This window comes from Rhineura floridana, chromosome 5, assembly GCF_030035675.1.
Source record: "Rhineura floridana isolate rRhiFlo1 chromosome 5, rRhiFlo1.hap2, whole genome shotgun sequence".
NCBI classification, from domain to species: Eukaryota; Metazoa; Chordata; class Lepidosauria; order Squamata; family Rhineuridae; genus Rhineura; species Rhineura floridana.
This window is the reverse complement of record NC_084484.1, coordinates 71,058,857-71,077,063: the sequence shown is the minus strand read 5'-3', so window position 1 is coordinate 71,077,063 and position 18,207 is coordinate 71,058,857. Positions and strand designations below refer to the sequence as shown.

Genomic DNA, 18,207 nt, shown 5'->3' with positions numbered 1-18,207 from the left:
CTAAATGAATTCTTTGCATCTGTCTTCACAGTGGAAGATATAGGGCAAATCCCTGAACCTGAACTAACATTTGCAGGAAGGGATTCTGAGGAATTGAGACAAATAGTGGTAACGAGAGAGGAAGTTCTAAGCTTAATGGACAATATAAAAACTGACAAATCACCAGGCCCGGATGGCATCCACCCGAGAGTTCTCAAAGAACTCAAAGGTGAAATTGCTGATCTGCTAACTAAAATATGTAACTTGTCCCTTGGGTCCTCCTCCGTGCCTGAGGACTGGAAAGTGGCAAATGTAACGCCAATCTTCAAAAAGGGATCCAGAAGGGATCCCGGAAATTACAGGCCAGTTAGCTTAACTTCTGTCCCTGGAAAACTGGTAGAAAGTATGATTAAAGCTAGATTAACTAAGCACATAGAAGAACAAGCCTTGCTGAAGCAGAGCCAGCATGGCTTCTGCAAGGGAAAGTCCTGTCTCAGTAACCTATTAGAATTCTTTGAGAGTGTCAACAAGCATATAGATAGAGGTGATCCAGTGGACATAGTGTACTTAGACTTTCAAAAAGCATTTGACAAGGTACCTCCCCAAAGGCTTCTGAGGAAGCTTAGCAGTCATGGAATAAGAGGAAAGGTCCTCTTGTGGATAAGGAATTGGTTAAGAAGCAGAAAGCAGAGAGTAGGAATCAACGGACAGTTCTCCCAATGGAGGGCTGTAGAAAGTGGAGTCCCTCAAGGATCGGTATTGGGACCTGTACTTTTCAATTTGTTCATTAATGACCTAGAATTAGGAGTGAGCAGTGAAGTGGCCAAGTTTGCTGATGACACTAAATTGTTCAGGGTTGTTAAAACAAAAAGGGATTGCGAAGAGCTCCAAAAAGACCTCTCCAAACTGAGTGAATGGGCAGAAGAATGGCAAATGCAATTCAATATAAACAAGTGTAAAATTATGCATATTGGAGCAAAAAATCTGAATTTCACATATACGCTCATGGGGTCTGAACTGGCGGTGACCGACCAGGAGAGAGACCTCAGGGTTGTAGTGGACAGCACGATGAAAATGTCGACCCAGTGTGCGGCAGCTGTGAAAAAGGCAAATTCCATGCTAGCGATATTATTTTTTATTGAAAATAAAACAGCCGATATCATCATGCCGTTGTATAAATCTATGGTGCGGCCGCATTTGGAATACTGTGTACAGTTCTGGTTGCCTCATCTCAAAAAGGATATTCTAGAGTTGGAAAAGGTTCAGAAGAGGGCAACCAGAATGATCAAGGGGATGGAGCGACTCCCTTACGAGGAAAGGTTGCAGCATTTGGGGCTTTTTAGTTTAGAGAAAAGGCGGGTCAGAGGAGACATGATAGAAGTCTATAAAATTATGCATGGCATTGAGAAAGTGGATAGAGAAAAGTTCTTCTCCCTCTCTCATAATACTAGAACTCGTGGACATTCAAAGAAGCTGAATGTTGGAAGATTCAGGACAGACAAAAGGAAGTACTTCTTTACTCAGCGCATAGTTAAACTATGGAATTTGCTCCCACAAGATGCAGTAATGGCCACCAGCTTGGATGGCTTTAAAAGAAGATTAGACAAATTCATGGACAGGGCTATCAATGGCTACTAGCTGTGATGGCTGTGCTCTGCCACCCTAGTCAGAGGCAGCATGCTTCTGAAAACCAGTTGCTGGGAGCCTCAGGAGGGGAGAGTGTTCTTGCACTCGGGTCCTGCTTGCGGGCTTCCCCCAGGCACCTGGTTGGCCACTGTGAGAACAGGATGCTGGACTAGATGGGCCACTGGCCTGATCCAGCAGGCTCTTCTTATGTTCTTATGTACAGTTGAAAACATCAGCAAGTAAAAAAATTACTATAAAATTTTAAAAGTTAGAGGGATTGCTTTTTCTGGATCACCTAAGAAAAGTAAGATTTTACTTCTCTTTCTCCTTTCCTCTTTAACTCATACCTGGTGACAATCCACTTCACAGATAACTCTCCTTAAAATTAACAAGAGTCTTAGTGTGCACCGCTCTGGACAGAGCTGTCCTGAGGGATAAGGTGAGCTTGGTGGTTGGCCGAGCTGAGGGAGGGTACTGACCTGAGGGGAGCGCCAAGCTGAGCTCAGTGGTTGTGTTTTTCAGTGTACTGTCTAAAGTGAACTAAGGCTGCAAAAAGCAATTGTCTGTAACCTTTTTTTAAGATTCTACTTGAAACAGTGGTAATATGGTGATACTGTCCCTTTAAGACTAGTTAAGACCACTACAACAGAGGGCCTATGTCTTGTAGAGGACGGACTGTTGGAGCTCAGGGGAGAAGAGCTTCATTTTGAGACCACACATTTCTGTGTGTGCTGAACATAATAAAAGAGTATAGGCCTACATCTCCATGAGAGCCACCTACACAACATGACAGCATTGAGATCCTAGAACTGTAGCAGGAGTGCACTGAAAGCAGAGCAGTAAATTCACTCACTCTGGTTCGTTTTCATAGACATTGCTTGGGAAAAGCCTGGGAGTAGCAGGTCCTGTCACACTGCTATGTTTTGCAATCCTGCACAAGCCATACAACTTGGTAACACTAAAAAGCTGTGGTATCGGGGGGGGACTAGGAAAATTTGCCCAAGGCCCCCACAAAGCAAGGAGTCCTTACCTCAGTTCCTGTGAGTATCTGCCTCTACCCTGCTACATTGCTTACAAGAATTACTGTTTTTTTGAGTAAAGGTTTAATAAAAAGAGAAAATTGTATATTTGAGTGTAACATGACACTGAATCTCAACATGTAATTGTGACCATAATGAGACCTCTCCCTGGCCACACTGAAGTAAATACTTTACATAGTTGTGTATGAAACAGAATAGATGCTAATCAGAGTTTGGCTGTAAAATATATCCTTAGGAGGTAGGATTGCCAAGCCTCTGGTTTTTGTCTGGAGACTCTGGATTTTGGGGGTCCTCTCCTGGTCTCCAGGTGACTCCAAACTTCAGACTCTCAGCTTTCATTTTTTAAAAAAAATAAGTTCCTAGGTGGTCTGGTTCAAGATATATACACCAAAACATCAGCCACACACCCCTGCAACTTCAGTTAAATGGGCTCATAGCCGGCTGCTCTAACCCCACCCTTTAGGTTTGTAGCCAATAAGTGAAGTCAGGGTTGTGGTTGACAAGGGATTTGTTGACCACCAGTCAATAGATAGAACTCACTGCAAGAAAACTGTTGCCTTGTTTGTGTGAAAATCTCATAAGTTTCAGCAGTAGCAAAAGTCCTTTTCTCTCTGTGTGTAGGAGATCTAGAACAAAATAGTACAGCAGGATCTTGGTAGGCATGCACAGTAAACAATTTCAGTTATGATTATAACAAAAGTGTACATGCAGGGTTTTTAAATTACCTGCAAAAATAGCATAGTATGCATTTTATCTTTCAAATAATTTTGATTTTTTAAAAGTGTACATGCAGCTTATGATGCCATTACAATGTGTTATACTTTTCTAATTATGAGGAGTCAAACAAGTTTTAATTTTCCTGGGTAGTTTATTTGTTTAATTCATAGCCTGTTTTGAAAACCTTCCCAATATGAAGCTTTAATCCTATACTCACTTTTCTGGGAGTAAAGCTGCAATGCTAATCCCATATACCAGGAGTAAACCCAATTGAATTCAACAGGACTTACTTTAGAGTAGACAGAGTTAGGATTGTGCTGTAAATCGATGGCACTTTTGAGTGAACATACCAAACGATTGTGTTTAAATTGTAAATCTTTCTCTTCTCCTCCAATCCTATTTCTAAAGCAATTGGGCAAGGCTTACTTAGCTGTCACTGCTTTTATTTTGTGGAAAACTAATACTGATTTTTTTTTAATGTTCTGCAATGACCAGCTGGTTTTGACAATGTACTATATTTACTACATTTATATACTGCTTTATTTATTATATACTGCTTTATTGTAAAAAAAAAATCAAAAGCAGTTTACTGACGGAATTAAAACAATAAAATCATTTATTTATTTATTTATTTCATTTATACCCCACATTTCTTTTCATGATAGAAACCCAAGGCGGCTTACATGTGGTTCCCAGGTGGTCTCCCATCCAGACACTGACCGGACCTGACCCTGCTTAGCTTCAGCAGGGAGCTGGCCTTATGTGCAAAACATTTCAAGACAGGTATTTAAAAACATTCAAAATAATAAAACCAACAATGAGTTAAAAACAGACAAACACTAGAGCTTCTACATACCTGGGTAGGCTTGCTGAAGCAAAAATGTTTTTAGCAGGTGCTGAAAGAGTACAATGAAGGTGTCTGCCTAATGTCAACAGGCAGGGAGTTCCAAAACATAGGTGCTGCCACACTAAAAGATCCATTTCTTACAAGAGCAGAACAACTACTACGTGACACCTGTAACATGGAAAGCACACCTTGAACTTGGCCTGGGAACAAATCAGCAACCAGTGCAGATTTCAGAACAGAGGTATTATGTGCTAATACAGTCTCACCCATGTCAGCAATCGTGCCACAACATTCTGCACTAAGTGTAGCCCCCGGGTCAGGTTGTGCTGCATTGGGATTTCTGTGACCTTATCTGACTGGCTGCCAGGATTTTTTTAGTTTTGTTTTTTGGTTAGGATGTGTGACTGGTTGTGGGATGCTGAGTTTTCTGCCTTACTCATTGGAATCTTAACATACTGGGAAGGGTTGCTGCAACTGCTGTTGTTTCCAGGCTATTGCCTGTGAAGGTAGACCAAACCATGTGTATTTTCTGTCAATTATTGCTCACTGGAATTGGGTTGGCTGTCAAAGTGAGTTTATAGCAGCCCACAGGGTAGGCAGAAAAGGGTAGAGAATCTTCTTACTCATTTTTCAAATCTCTTTCTGAAATGAGGGGTCAAGTCTGTATAGAAGTTTGGAGCAGCCATGTTAAAAGGCAGAGACCGGGCATTCCTAGACAGGGGGTTGTCAACCCTTCTTGGATACGAATATATTTGCAGAGGATCCATAGTCAAGTCTTACCAACAGCACAATCCTAACCATATCTACTCAGACATAAGTCCTATTCTATGGGGCTTAGTCCCTTAATAAGTGCATTTATCATTGCAGCTTTCAGGGGCATCCATCTTTACTCCTGAGTTCTCCCATCTAACATCTCCACAACGCTAAGCTCCGTTTTTTCTGCTGGTGATTAGCCTTCTGGTGACTGGCATGGCCTGAGGGCGCTTAAACCCTTCTTGTCAAAAGCTAGTAGGCTAGATTAAATGTTCCCTATCCAGACTCCCCAAGCAGGTGAGAAGGAATGATTTTATCACTTCAGGCAGACCTGGGAACACTATATTTTAGCTAAGATTTCTATATTAACTTTGTTTTTGTTTGAATGGTATGCTCCAAGCAACTGTGGTTGATGCTTAATGTACATCACTAGGGCTGGCCCCAGTGACATCACTAGTGCCCACCCTTGAAATCTCAGTGTTTGGGAAGCTTCTGACCTGGCAACCATATTAGGAGCTGAGAAGGCCTGCTTATTAGTTAAGCTTGTAGCCCAACTGTAAGGGAGTCTAAACCAATCACAGTAAGATAAAATCTTTCTTAATGTCTAGGGAGCATAGAGATGATATTGGTTAGGCAGGCTTATGATTGACCCAGGCTGTGTAGCCCCAATTACAGAGTTCGCTGTAAGTAGAAAAGGAACAGGGAAGGAGAGTCTATGTGGCAGAGCAGGCAGCCTGTTCTTTTCAAAGAAAGAACTCCAGACCCACTGAGGAAAGAGTTCAAGGAGTGAGTGAGTGAATGCTACCTAAGACTTCCAGGCAAGGTGCCAGTAGAGAGTCATTTTATGTGACAGTAACCACAGGGAACAGCATAAAGTAAGCTTTAAGGGAGGAATCCTTTCTGAATGAGTAGTGGAGAAGGCCAGCTGCAACCAGCAGACCAGTGAGGCTGAGTCCTAGGAAGCAGAAAGAAGCTCTGCCAGAAAAGGTTTGGAATTTGGAGGTGGTACTCAAGAGAAGCACATCTCGATCCCCATTTCCTTATCCACGTGTAAGAAAAAATTAAGCACAACTATAATTCTGCTTGATCCCATGGCAAGGAGGAGCCGCAGGCTAGAATTCTCCCATGTAGCCTATGCCTGCAATAATTCTTACATGTGGCCCCCAACTTTGTAAACCGAAAAGAAAAAAGAATTGGGAACCAGAAAAAACCTAGAGATTGCCAATCATGAAGGTGTGGATAGTTTGTAGAAAATTATTTTAAAGAGAAATATATCACTATCATGGCTGATTAATCAAAACTAGATGTAATCAATATATACAGCAACAACTGTTAAGGTAAAATATCGCAAATACATAACCAATACGAAAATAACTTATCAACTGAAATACCTAAATGTGACGAAATGCATTTCGACATGGTTGTCTTCAGTGGTCAACACATGTATGAATAGCTACTACATAGTTCAACATTAAATATGACAATGTAATTCAAGGTGCAGCTCCTGCAGAGATAAAAAATGTAGTATTTACATGCTGGAAATACAATATTGATCCAAATAAAAAGTTTAGATATTCCTTACATACACTCACCTTGTAAATCTACAGAGCTATAGTCTGGTAATTTCCTGAATGTTACCCCACGATGTATAGACAGAGAAGTTCTCAAACTCTGTGGACATAACAGGACTATCCCTTCAGTTAGAACCTAATATAAAAAGTATATATGTAAACAATAAAAATCCAATATGCTCAACATTCAACTTGATTAAAATAAAGAAGTAAAAAAACATTGGTATGACAAACATACCTAACTCACTTAATACAATTATTTGCTTCTTAAGACTGCACCAATATTAAAACATCCTGTAGTTCTGCTTGATTGCAAAATTCCTTATGTGTAAGAGCACAGCTGTTGCTTGTTAGTAAGCCTAACAGGTGGCTTTGTATTAAGAAAAAACCTTTAAAGAGATATCCAACACATCAATCAAAGGCAGTATTGCTGCATGTAACCAAACTCCTAGTGAAAATACAATGGCCAACCTATAAACATCATATAGCTTTATTGGCCAACACACTGATTCTACATTTATCCATAATAACTTCTAATGCACCACCATCCAATTAACATCTTCATTAAGGCCTACTGGTGTTTTTGTGTTGTGAGTATAAATCCAAAAAAGTTCTTTTTGCTGAAGTCTGTGATATAGTTGATATCCTTGAGCTTGTATCTTCTCAAGGAAGCAAACTTTTAAATCTTGCACATTATATCCACATTCCACAAAGTGTTGAACCAAGGGGGCTTGCATTTTCTAGTCCTGATGCAGCTCTTGTGCTTACATATTCTAATTTTAATAGCTCTAGTTGTCATCCCAATATATATTTTTACAAGGACAAATAATAGCATAGACAACCCCTCTTGTATTACAATTAAAGAAACCATAATAAACAATTTTTTATGATTAATAGGATTCATAAATGCTTCTCCTTTGTTACAGTTCCCACAAACGCTGCAATTACCACATGGAAAATTACCCCTTATTGCTGTACCCATCAATGTTTGATCTCTACTGTTTGACCTTGGTTTACACATACCAGTATATCCCTTAGATTCCTCTGTCTTTTATATGCAAATAAGGGGCCATCCTTGCATCCTGGCAAATGCACAACTAGATGCCAATGTTTTTTAATTATAGTCTTTATTGTGTCTGTATGGCTATCAAAAGTGAGAGGAATCACCATGTTGTCATTCCTTTATTTGGGGTTTGATGTCACCACAGTTGCGGGGTTTGAGGCAGGAGGTGAGACGACTAGAACGCCGGTGGCGGAAATCTCGCTCAGAAGATGATCGGACATGGGTTAGAGCAGCAATAGCGGCCTACCAAGTGGCAACAAAGGCAGCAAAGAGGGGTTTCTTTGCTGCCTCTATTGCATCTGCAGAATGTTGTCCCAGGAGGTTGTTCCAGGTGGTCCGAAGCCTGGTCGGTCCAGTTGCGCAGGAACCCTTGGAGCACTCTAAAGCCTCCTGTGACGCATTTGCGAAACATTTTGCTGATAAAATTGATCGTCTGAAGAGTTCGATTCCGTACGCCATGGATACAGGAAGCAGGCCAGAGACGGTCAGTTGCGATCCGGTACGGTGGGATAGGTTTCAGCCTCTTCCCTCTGAGGAAGTGGACAAGGTGCTCTCTACTGTGAGACCGACCACCTGTTTGTTTGATCCTTGCCCCACATGGCTCATTGTGAGTTGTAAAGAGAGACTGAGCAAAGGGATCAAGGCGGTGGTAAATGCCTCCTTGGAAGAAGGGGCACTGCCATTTGCCCTCAAGGAGGCGGTAATAAAGCCCATCTTAAAAAAGCCCTCCTTGGATCCCCAAGATTTGAATAACTTCTGCCCAGTCTCCAATTTACCATTTTTGGGCAAGGTGATTGAACGCGTGGTGGCCAAACAGCTACAGACACACTTGGAGGAAGCAGATTATTTAGACCCATTCCAATTGGGCTTCAGGACTGGATATGGAACTGAAACAGCCTTGGTCGCTCTAGTGGATGATTTGAGGAGGGCGTTGGATAGGGGTGAATACTCATTCCTCATCCTCCTGGATCTCTCTGTGGCTTTTGATACCGTTGACCACGGTATCCTTTTGGATCGCCTGGAGAGAATGGGAATTGGGGGCACTGTGCTAAAGTGGTTCCGATCCTATCTCTCTGATAGGCACCAACGAGTAGCATTGGGGGAGGAGGTTTCAGACCCTTGGCCTCTTAATTGTGGTGTGCTCTATCCTCTCTCCCATGCTATTTAACATCTATGTAAAGCCGCTGGGGGCTATCATCAGGAGATTTGGGCTGCAGTGCCACCAATATGCGGATGACACTCAGCTCTATCTCTCATTTAAGTCCTCACCGGAGTTGGCTGTGGAGACTATTTCCAAGTGCCTGGAGTCCGTAAGTGAATGGATGGGAGGTAACAGGCTGAAACTGAACCCTGACAAGACCGAGGTACTGCTGGTGGGAGACAAGAGAAGATTAGGAGATATTGACCTGGTGCTGAATGGGGTTAGTTTGCCCCTGAAGGACCAGGGTCGCAGCCTCGGGTCATTCTTGACTCCCAGCTGTCCATGGAGGCTCAGGTATCAGCAGTGAGCCGGGCAGCTTGGTATCAATTACATCTGATACAGAGGCTGCGACCCTATCTTCCGGTTCATCTGCTCCCGAGGGTAGTGCATGCCCTGGTCTCCTCTCGCTTAGACTACTGTAATGCGCTCTACGTTGGGCTACCCTTGAAGACTGTCCGGAAATTACAGCTGGTACAGAATGCGGCGGCACGATTGATTAAGAATAGCCGCCAGCGGGATCACATCACCCCAGTGCTTGAAGATCTGCACTGGCTACCAGTTGTTTACCGAGCCCAATTCAAGGTGTTGGTGTTAACCTTTAAAGCCCTACACGGTTTCGGTCCAGTGTATCTAAAGAAGCGCCTCCAGCATCACCAAGTATGCCGCCTGACGAGATCAGCCTCTCAAGACCTTCTCTCGGTCCCACCAGTTAGAACAGCTAGACTGGTGCGGACCAGAGAGAGGGCATTCTCGGTTGTGGCCCCCACTCTCTGGAACTCTCTGCCATATGACCTACGCCATGTCCCCTCCTTGGTAGGCTTCCGCCAAGGACTAAAAACATGGCTGTTTCAGTGGGCATACAGAATCACTAGTTAATTTTAATTCTATAGTGTACAGATGTGGGTAAATTGAATATGTTATGATTGTATTTATATGTGTATTTTAAATTTTAATTATGTACGCCACCTAGAGTGGCTGTTTATTCAGCCAGATAGGCGGCCTAAAAATAAAATTTTATTATTTTATTATTATTATTATTCTGTCCCTATTTAGGGCTTTCTATTTAGCCTCTCTCAATAATTTCAATGGATACCCTCTTCTGTTTAATTGTTCTGTGAATATTCTGGCCTGTGTATGGAAATCTTTAATCTCACTACAATGTCTTCTTATTCTCAACATTTGGGAGTAGGGGAGGCTGTGTTTAATGTGCATTGGATGGTAACTATAATATTGTAAAAATGAATTACAATTAGTATTTTTATTACTATGTCATATTATGCCATGGATGTACTCCGTTTCTTTAAATCATGCACATCTCTGGTCACTAGATCTTCAAATACTAATATTCTTGGATTATTTGGTGAGTTAAAAGTAGATCTAGGTTTAAACATTACTGATCTCTTTGATAATGAAATATTGCTGCCTTTAAAAAGAATCAGAAATCTGTATTTTTCTAAATAATGCTTGTAATTCTACCATAGACTGGAGAAAGAGTTATGTCTGGGGGTGGGAATGAAGCTTGATCCTTTTTGTAAAACCTTCATTTCACATTCACTAAATCTCCTTTCTGATAGATTAACTACCAATTTGTCTTTAAAATCTTTTTCCTTTAAGTCTGTCTGTGTTCCGTTTTGTTTTCGAAAGGTCTGTATCTTTTTCCATATCCTCTGTTGTGGATATTGCCTAAAAAAGAGTGTTCATCCTTATTTTGAAAAGAATCAGATGAACAACCTTCCCCACCACTAGAAAGCCAACTATTATCAGTATCATCTTCATGGCTAATGTCTAACTTCTTATTAAAGGTTACCGACCTCCGGGCTTCCATTTCCTTCCCCCTCCAATTATACACCTTTCCTTCCTCATAGTCTCTTAAATCTCTCCGAACATTTTTAAACTTTACATCCTTGAGTCTAGCGAATTCCTTATCTAGCTCTTTGTTGAACTCACTCAATCTATCAAAAAAGTATTTGACATCTTCATTTGTTGTTAAATCCTCCCTTATTTTCTTAAGTTCTATCATATTCTTCTCAGTTTCCTTTTTGGAGGTTTCAATCAGTAATAACATAAGGTCTATGGAGCATTTGTTTAAAATTGCTATCCACTTGTTTTTAAATTCCTCATTTAATGGAAACATGCCCAGCTCAATTCGGTTACTTCTCTGGGATTGTGTTGACAGAAGCTACAGCTATTACACTGAAGTTTCCACTAATCAGCAGCAATGGACTATGGTGGATGACAGAACAAAGGTTTCCTGCAAATCTTGGCAAGTAATAACTTATGACAGACAAGCAGCATCTTTTATCAGAATTGTTGGAACTCACAACATGGATAATTAGGTGTTTCATTGTGTGCATTTTGAGTGTCCAGCTCAAACTGCTGCCCACAAGGAGGAATCTAATGAGGACGATGTAGGCACAGGTAGATAGTAACTGGCATCATGCCCACTTCGAGCTTCAAGCATTAGCTCTGTGCACTCTCTCCCAGGATTGACTTCACACCTGTAGCAAGCAAAGGGAATGAAAAGTATTTACAAACCCAGTGCCATGATAAAATTGTTCACCACCTTCTTGTGTGGAACCTCTTGTTCTCTGAATGGGCAAAGGGGACCATCTTGGCAGCTGGAGATGTTCAAATGGAAAAGGCTGCCCAAAGACATGATAGGGCTACTTCACACTTTCCATTCTGTTGAAATCAGGATGTTCTGCAGGGGAAGAAAACAGGGTTTCAGTTTTCATCAACTCCTATTTACACCCTACCTCTGTAACCAAACCAAACCAGGTAGAGCCGAAGGAAACAAAAAAAATAAAAAAGCCAAACCAAATTGTGATATGAACATGCCATGTGAACAGTATGGAAAAGAGATAATTACATGTGCCTGCAGAAGGTAACTGCTAGGAAATAGGTCTTCCCTGAGAATGTTTATGGGAAATATGTGTTCAAATATTTTTAATTAATTTATTCTTAGTCCATATTTAGCCTGTGCCTGCAATAATTCTTACATGGGGTCCCCAACTTTGTATACACATGTATGGGTCCTTTGTTGGCAGGAGCAGCTGGACCCCCAATAGCACACTTGCACCAGGCCACATAAGCCTTCTGGGTAGGTGATCATGGGGTGTGTGTGCAAAGGAAGGCTTGCCCAGGGCATTATTTATCCTGGGGCCAGCCCTGACTCTGGGTAGACCTGTGGCCAGTTTGTTTGATGATTGCTGGACAGTGCATGGAAGGGCAATATATATGTTGTTATGTGAGGAACCCAGGGAGCCATTTTGGATGGGAAGCATATTATTGCTTTCATTACTTAATGTGGATTTCTGCTTGTTTTGTTTAAATAGCAAAGATTTCTTACTTTAGTCTGTGATGTTGTAAGGGAGGGGTGGGGAACTTCAGGTCTGGGGGCCATATGTGCCCTTCCAAGGCTCCTTATGTGGTCTTCAGGACTCTTCCCATCCCACACCCCTTACTAACCCTGGTTTACATCTTCCTTGAGTGTTTTTGCCTGGCTGGAATGCGTCCTTGACATCTGATAATGTCTTTTGCTTTTCTGGATGGAAGATAGAGAAGTATGTATGTAGAAATTAGGCTGCTATACAAAGGTACAATTGACATTTGTTGCTTTTGCCTCTAACCCTACCCAGCACTGGTATGTAACTTCTGGAAGTTGGCAAGAAGGAAATGCACCCTCAGTCTGAAAGAGGTTCCCAGCCTTTGGTGTAAGCTATACCATTCACAATCACTCCAATCCATACTTTCACATTGGCAGCTATGCCTGCCTCATTATTACCCTTACAGGTTTCTACTGATACACAACAGTTCATCTAGGGTCCGTGATTTATCTAATTTCTGGCTTCCTTGTCCTTGCAGGTAGGCAAATTGACAGACTCCATACCTAGGTCCTCTTTAAAGCTAAAACTGGTGTATGTAGGAGGGAGAGTTAGGTATGGGAACATGTTCCTGACTTATTTACAGGCCTGATGTACATGATTATGACATCATTATTGAAATGTGTAAAAGTACTCTGGCGGCCATTTACACTAGGGATCAGCAGCTGAAGCAACAAGATCCATTTGTGGCCATTTGAGGAGTAATAACTGACCCTTAACCCAGGGAAGGGTGGGAAATGAATAGTGTTTATGCCAACAGGATTTTTTTGTGCTCCATTGGCAGGAATGTAGTCAGGTGCTGTTCCCACTCCCTGCTATGGAAATACCCATTTGATTTGCTTGCGGCTGATGTGACATCACCAGAAAGTTCCACTGGGTCATAGGCTGACTCAGAAAATAAGAAGAGCCTTGCTGGATCAGACCAAAGGGCCATCTAGTCCAACAACCCATTTTTCACAGTGGCCAATCTGATGCCTCTGTGAATTCAACAAGCAGGACATGAGGCCTGTAGCACTCACCTGCTGTTGTTCCCTAGCAACTGATATTCAGAGGCATGCTGCTACCTCTGATCCTGCATACAGCTATCATGATGAGTAAACACTGATAGCTAGAAGAAAGAAATGAGGCTGAACCTTGACACACAGGTGAGGAAAATGGTCAACATGGTATGACAAGAGCAACAGCACTCAAAAGGAGAGCATGAGGAAGGGCTAGCAGGCTGCTGGAATGGAACTTCCTTGTCGTCATCTGTCAAATATCCAGGTGGAAGCAGATAGCTTCTAGTCTCTTGATAGGCTTAGTGAAGGTGAGGGAAGGTGGAGGAAACCTCCACGAAGTTCTTGGCCCACAGGCATTTTTGCAGAAGTAGGAGGAGTCAGTTGAAAAGCTACAAGGAGGATAGCTAAGCTGGGCTGTCAAGGAAAACCAAAAGGCACTTATATGTCAATTGTTTGTCTAGCTAACTATACACTTCATTGAGCTAACCCCATCTCAACACTAATGACAGTGGGGCAGTGGAGCCTGAACAACCAGTTTCAATTTGTTCCTTGGAGTGACAGTTGCTGACCAGGACAATATAAATAAAAATCAACACTCCTGGAGAGAAGGCATAGCACAGTAGAAGAATACATGGAAGAATGTTGCATTATTTGCATGCAAAAGGAGTCAGGTTAAACTTCTAACACCTCAGCTAAAAGGATTTCAAGAAACAGCCTAGGAATGACACGTGAGTGCTTCCACACAGTCATTTAGTGTGGAGTAGGTGCTGCTCACGCATGCAAGTTTTGAACAGCATCCATACGATGCCTCATCAAAATGCCTTCCCATTATTATATTGCGCAGCTTTCCTAATGATCTCCAACACGGAATTCACTTTTTTTCTCAGTTGCTGCACACTGGGTCAACATTTTCATCGAACTATTCACTACAACCAGGTCTCATTCCTGGTCAGTTACTCACTTTCAGTTCAGACTCCAGTAATGTATATGTGAAATAAGGATATATATATTTTTGCCCCATGTGCCTCACTTCATATTTGCTTATAGAATCACATCTGCCATTTTACTGCCTGTTCACCCAGTTCAGAGTGAGCCTTTTGGAGGTCTTCACAATCCCTCTTTGTTTTAACCACCCTGAAAAATGAGGTATCTTTAGCAAACTTGGCTCCCTCACTGCTCATCCCCAATTCTGGATCATTTATGAACAAGTTAAAAAACTTAGTCAGATTTTAGGGGGACTCTACTTTTTACATCCTTCCACTGGGAGAACAGTGAATTATATGCTATTCTCTGCTTTAAAAAATTTACAGGATTTACTGAACCAACATTTCAACCGAGAAAGAAAAAGAGAGAGGCTGCATACACACAACATTTTATTCTAGAATCAATGGAGACTGAGTGCTAGGTTTTTCTACATAGTCAACACTCTAGGTCAGTGGTTCTCAACCTTTTTTGCTCCATTCTCCCCTTTCACCATTGTTCAGAATATAATTCCCCCCTTCCCAAGATAGTCTCTCATAGCGTGTTGACCTTTTGCGAGTAATGGTGGTGTTTCTCGTGAGAGAAAAATTTCTTAGTTTATATTATAACAGAATTTCTTGGAGCACTTTCTGGTCTTTAAATAATAATTTAATTTTGCAAATGAAAATAATGCTGCATGTTCAAGAATCGATTTTAATCTGTGACATTCAATAAACTTTATTGAATGTCGCAGATTAAATTAAAAACAAACTACAATTTTACAGATTGTACATAATCTACAGGACATCACACTTTGCTGAATAGTGGTCCCAATTCCCCCCCTGGAACCCTAAAATTCCCCCCCGGGGGGAATTCCCCCCTTGTTGATAACCCATGCTCTAGATCTACTGCATATTTTTTGCCTCTGAAAAGCACTTCTTGAGAAACTGGTTTCATTATGAAAATAAAAGCTCATTGCAGATTGATTCTGCATTACCTCGCAGTATGTCCATTTTAAAACAGATGTAGGCGGTCCTAGTAATATATATCCATACCTTCCCAGTGACATTGTGGGTGGGCGTATACTACTTTTTCTCCATTCACATGGGCCATGCGCAGGGAGGAAAAGGTGTGGATAACTTAATCAAGCGGTGGGTTTTCAAATGTGTATCACATAACCACACCTACACTTGTGGATAGCAGGATCCTGGAATCAATGTAGATTCAAAGCAGCATGCTGAGGACAAGCATGAACTATTCCAGTGGGTCTCCACTTTTCACTGCAGTTCTTCAAAGGGCCCCTACATACTACAAAAGTAGTACAATAAAGGAGATATAGCCAAGTGCTATCCCCATCTGTCTCTGTACTACTGTAACAATGAAACTGATGTAAAAACCCACACTTCTCAATGCTAATTATCCAGTCATACAAAGTACTTGTGGTGAGATTTTCACAGCTTGACTTCATTGAGGATGTTACCAAAATTCACGTGCATGTTGTCCTCACTATGACAATGCTTTCATCATACTGTATTTTATTTTATTTATTAAATGTACATCCCACCCTTTCTCCCAAAGGAACCCAGGGTGGCAAACAACAACATGATAAAACAAGTATTGATTAAATCTCCCATGGTTCTTTCAATATACTTTGGGTAGGTTTTTTTAAAAAAATTATCTTTCCCCAAATGTAAATAGTTTCTTCTTTTCTCCACTTGCTCTTCTGTGATGGTAGCTATTATAGATTTGGCTTCAACGTGAGATAATTACCATTTGGTCTCCATTTGCTGCAAGTTGAAGACCCCCATAGTAGATCAAAACAAATCAAGTTGACTACAGCCCATGTTTCGAAGCAAACAGCATGATGTTTTCTATAATGTTTTCTGTACAAAATAAATCATCAGGTCAACTCTTTTTGTATTGCCTAATATATCACAGGTAGACCCAAGTAAATACAAGGCCATATGCAATAAAGAAACAAAATAAACAATCAAGATAACAAGATAACAAACAAGATGTTTCCCACATGCTTTGTGGTGCCCTGGATCCAACCTTGAGATCAGGGACTTGTGGCCCTCCAGATGTTGTTGTACTCCAACTCCAATCAGCTCCTGCCTGCAAGGCCAATGATCAGGCATGATGAGAGTTGACAGATCTGTTCAGGCCTGATCTAGTTTATGAATTTGGCTGTCATGAATATAGGATCTAACAAGTTCTGTTTTCCTTTCCATTGGTGTGAAAGGACAGAACGGAATACCATAAAAATATTGATAGCTAAAAAGAACCTCCATGTTCAGAGATGATATATTTTAATATACAAGACTCTGGGGACACAGTGAAGGAAGACTGTTGTTTTTGTATGCTGCTTGTGGGCTGCCTTGGTGGATCTGGATGGCTATCATTGGAAGTGCGAGTCCTCACATAACATCACTGAGTTCAGAGTACTGGCAATACCAGTAATACCAAGAATGCTATGTACCATATCCATTTGACACATTCTGCAATGAGAGGAAATTATCACCAAAACTGTCTTGTCATTCAAGGGCTGCTTTCACATTGCACTTTATTCTGTTATTCTGATTATTTCTTTCCTGGTAATTTGTGCACTATATTTGACCTTTCACATGATGTACAAGCTAGTTCCAGAATTCTAGTGGAATATAGTGCAAGTTTAGCGCTAATTTCCATGAGAGATAATACCAAAAATAATCGTTATGCAAGGCTGGGAACCCAGAAGATTGCAGGAGTTTTGTGCTACCTGCAGCTGCTCATGTGACAGAGATCCCAGCATACAGTACGTTTCTGCCGTTTAGGCATGCACTTTTGTTCTGCCTGACGAAAATTGTACCGGTATTCCAGCATAGACATGGGTAGCAGCACTCCCTTCCTTCTTCTCCCATACACACCCCGTGTCCATACACAAACTCAAGCAGTGAATTATGAGGGAACTACAGTGCACATGTATTTTAACGGGTAAGGGACGAAAACAAGATGTTTGTTGCAGCCGTGTGAAAGACAGTTGTGCGAAATGCTGGTATGTCAGCTGAGAAAGCTACTGTTCTTTAATGCAACAGGTTGTGCAATGTGAAAGGAATTTTAGCAATCGGGACAGAAGTGCTACCTTTTAAATCCATTAAACTAATGCAGTCAGGCCCATGTGTGAAAGCAGCAAAGGTATAACAGTTTCATGAGTATTCCCTGTACTTCATAGTTCCTTGCAAGACCTCTGTGCTTCTTGCAAATATACCCCAGGAAAGCTAGACCTTGGGGGCTTCTTACAGTTCTTTCAAGGAATCTAAAATATGAACTAACATTTGTTGCATTTAAAAATGACAACTGTTTGAAAAGTAAAGGTCAATATCTACATTAGACAACAAAATAGACATTGATATTTTGCATTTAAATGGCACTTTCCCTCGGTGCTAAAAATATTTTGTACCCATTATCTCAAGAGTCTCTGCAAAAACTTTGCAGATAGGGTACTATTTCCCCAAATCACAGAATGAATGTAGAGAAATAGTGGCTTGCTAAACCACCCAGTGAGTTCATGGCTGCCATGAAATTTGATCCAGGTACTTCACAGTTCATTCTCTTAAACTAAGGAAGATTTTTCTTGGCTCTTATTTAAAACCAAGGTTCTCAACTTTCACTTCTGAAGACATCATCTTAAATATCTGTTAAGGAATGTTAACTTTCCCTTACATGACAAGCAGCAATTACTTTGGAAAAAAAAACACCATGTGCAGAGTGAATAATAAATTACTAATAATGCACTATCCTCTTTTTCTTGTACACTTGTACACCGATAAGCTTCCCTCCGCTCTTTTAACCTCTGGTTTAAACACTTAAACAATTAAAAACAAAGCAAAATATTTCACTCTTTCACATAACTACTTCTTGAGAGCAAGTTTTTGCAGTCTGCCTTTACTCACCCTTCCTGTTTCTTTGGTACTGATTGTCCCCAGAATAAGGCCTCTGAAAGCTGCCTGTGTTCATTCACATCTGAGGAGTGAACAAAGGTGTATTTTTCTCACTGAGTACTCCTGGGGTCTGAAGTGACAACGGTAGC

At 41.2% G+C, this 18,207-nt stretch overlaps 1 protein-coding gene across 1 annotated transcript in view; it reads right to left on the bottom strand.

The window, feature by feature from the left end:
- Positions 1-6,827, bottom strand: part of TBL1X (transducin beta like 1 X-linked) — a 262,884-nt gene extending 256,057 nt beyond the window's left edge. Inside the window, exons 1-2 of the mRNA XM_061627078.1 lie at positions 6,772-6,827; positions 6,555-6,669 (exon numbers count right to left, since the gene is read on the bottom strand). The gene's annotated coding sequence lies outside the window, so the exon portion shown is untranslated. The remainder of the gene's footprint in view (positions 1-6,554; positions 6,670-6,771) is intronic.
- Positions 6,828-18,207: the final 11,380 nt, after the last annotated feature.